Source organism: Kryptolebias marmoratus, linkage group LG6 (assembly GCF_001649575.2).
Source record: "Kryptolebias marmoratus isolate JLee-2015 linkage group LG6, ASM164957v2, whole genome shotgun sequence".
Classification (NCBI taxonomy): Eukaryota; Metazoa; Chordata; class Actinopteri; order Cyprinodontiformes; family Rivulidae; genus Kryptolebias; species Kryptolebias marmoratus.
In genome coordinates, this window is record NC_051435.1 from 3361453 (window position 1) to 3364561 (window position 3109).

Genomic DNA, 3109 nt, shown 5'->3' on the forward strand with positions numbered 1-3109 from the left:
GCTGGACAAAAAAAAATAAAATAAGAAGAATGTGCAGGATTCATCAGTCCTGACTGAATAACCTGTAAGGATAAAGAAAACCAAATTATTATTTTTTTAACTTCAGCAGATTTATTGGAAAGGAAAGCTAACACATGAAAGAATCCAGATTTATTTCAGCACTTTGATGATGAACTTAATACAACCTTGATTCTTAAGTATTAATTCAACCATTTTCACACAATTTCTTTCAACCTAGAATTCCTTGAAGGAGCACAGATTGCTCACCACCTTTCATGCCAGCATTTTAGACTGGATCATCTTATGATGAAAGGGTCAAACCTCGTAAATTATGTTATTACAAGATCTTGCGTGATCTGCTGGTAATTGAAGAATGAGTTGTGAATGACTCTCAGCTGCTACCAGATGAAAATTTAGCTCATTATCTGTAAAACTGGCTGATTTATAGCATTTTTTGTCATTGATAAGGTTGATTATCAACCCTGATTGAGTGTGGCTAGAGTGGGGTTGTTTGTTACAAAAATGTTTGATTTGATAAAACCACTGGACAGATTTCAATGAAACTCTCAGGACGTAGTCATTGGATTAACATCTATAACTGATTAAAATTTGGAGTCAATCTGATTCAAAATGGCTGCCACAGCCAGCTGACTTTATAAAGTGCAAAACCATCTATAAATCAGACCGTTTTACAGATATGGTGCTAAGATTTTGTGTGGTTATAGCTGAGAAAGATCCTCAACCCAGCAATTTCTTCAGGATCTTTGTTTAAAATTTTACCATTAACTACAATATTTGGAGCTGTGTCGGTCTGTTAGCAAAATATCTTTAAAACCGTTGAACAGATTTCAGGGAAACTCAGAAAGTAATAATCAGTTGTGCATCTGTAACTTTTTTAGTTAGTCAATTCAATATGGCTGCCACAGCTAATTATTATTAGCCAAAACAAAATGGTCCAGTTATAATTTTCCTTGTTGATTAACTTCATAACGGAGCAGCCTTTTTTAAAAACTCTCTTCCCACCGGCCTCCGCTCTCTGGTTTTCCTCATTATCAAACTCTCTCTCTGCAGGCGGCACCGACTGCAGCATCCGTCAGGCGCCAGGCGGAATCTGGGTTGAGTCAAATCACAAAGATAAAAACCTACATTTGCTTCAACAAACCTCACTCCTCTTATTAATGGACTTCCCAGTTTACATACAACAATCGCTGCTCGTTCATCATCAGGAAAAGCACTAATATTCCCAACAGTTTCACTTCTCTGCTGAGCAATCAATCCTCATTTGTTTTCTGCAGCTTAATAAGGGATTAAGTGTTATCTACGAGGAGGTTTTTTGGTTACTGACATATTTAAAAAAAATGCTTATAGGTTTATAGCATTTGCTAATCCCAAAGGATTGTTTTCCAACCAACTTGAAGGAAAAATCAGGGTCTGCTTAGCTACAAGAAGAAGCTTAAAAAAGGAACAAGGAATGCTTCATTAGGACTTTTATTCTTGTTGGTAACTGCAGTAAGAAAACTTTTTTTATCATGACATAAAATCTTGAATTTCCTCTTTGTTGATGAATAATCAGCTTCTTCTTTGAGTTCCTTTTCCAATATATTCCTCAGTGTTTCATCCTAAAAGACAGATTAAAAGTGTAATATTCCTTGAGTGAATGCATATAGTTTTTGATCATTTTATGCTGAGAAACAATAAAGCTGTTTTGGTCAAACCTTGGAAACAATGTTATGCACATTATGCAATATTGTGAGATGTTTTGCTCAGAGTTTGTGCTGTAAATGACTCCCAAATCAAATTTTAGGTCAATATCTATAAAATTAACTGAGTTATAGCCATTTTTATGTTGGTTAATGTCAATTAGCTGTGACGGCCATCCTGAATTGGACTGACTCCAAAAGTGAAGGAGGTGTAGACACACATCCAATAATTCCTTTTTGAGGAGTTTGTTAAAATGTTTAACAGACAAAACCTCACACACACTTACATGCAAAAACATGATCACCTCACATTTTTACCTTTTATCTTCCTTTTTCCCCAAACAGGCTCTGTCAGCCGAACTTTCACCGGGAAGAGCAGAATCTGAAGCCAGCCCAGTCTTATTTTTTATATCTACATGCAGTAGTTACATTCAAAATGGTTGAAGAACAAATAGACTCATTTTTTGTTACACTTCTCACCCCAGTGTAAATTTGTTCCAGTCACATTCTTGTTCATGTGCTCACGCTTCCTGGCTTCACAGTGACGGTTTTGTATTCCTGTTCTGAAAGCTGACTGCAGAAATAAAACACGATTATTTACCACATAAAATGTGAGTTTTTAAACTACGTTTCAGTTTGAATTCACTCGACAAACTGAATAGTTTTGCATAACTTCCTCTGCCTCCCTTCCAGGGTCGCGGCGTGGAAGGAGGGTTTCTGCTCCACAAATGCAAATGTGAACTTTGCAAAGAGTCCAGCTTTGATGCTCGGGTCTGTTTGGTCAGCTGGGAAGGAACAAAAGGACCAAATGGTGTGCCTCCGTGTCTGACAAGGCATCAATTTGTGATTTCAGTGGGTGGTTAACAAGAGTGCTGTGAAGACTTCACCTGGAAAAAACAACAACAACAACAACAAAATAAATAAAAACCACAAAGGTGGTCATGCTTACTCTTATAGGTCAGGAAGTGCAGCTTGAAAGATGTGATGCATTCACAGGATGTCTGTAATTTTCTCTCAGAACAGAAGCATGATTTCTTTTTTAGCTTCATTTCTTAAAAACATGAGAATAACGCATGCTTGCATTAAACTGAATGTTTCTTAGACTTTTAAATAGCCTACAGCAGGGGTGGCCAGCCCTGGTCCTCGAGGGCCACTATCCTGCAGGTTTTACTTGTTTCTCCGCTTCAACACACCTGATCTGAATCAATGGGTGAATAAAAGACTTCTGCAGGACATGAAGAGGTGATTTAACCTTTGAATCAGGTGTTGGAGCAAGGAAATAGGACCAGGATTGCCCATTCCTGCATTAGGCAGAGGTCACTCCACCATTTTGAAGAACTTTGGGAAACTAGAAAAAATAATTTAAGTCCAAAGTAAATTACAGCATTTTATTTATATTACAAAGGAAT

At 37.2% G+C, this 3109-nt stretch overlaps 1 long non-coding RNA gene across 1 annotated transcript; it reads right to left on the reverse strand.

Moving 5' to 3' along the window:
• Window positions 1–1518: 1518 nt before the first annotated feature.
• Window positions 1519–2804, reverse strand: LOC112451056. The gene is made up of 3 exons (XR_005233267.1): window positions 2650–2804; window positions 2019–2274; window positions 1519–1619 (listed from the first exon to the last, which is right to left on the reverse strand). It is a non-coding gene; the product is annotated as an uncharacterized LOC112451056 (long non-coding RNA).
• Between the last annotated feature and the right edge of the window lie 305 nt (window positions 2805–3109).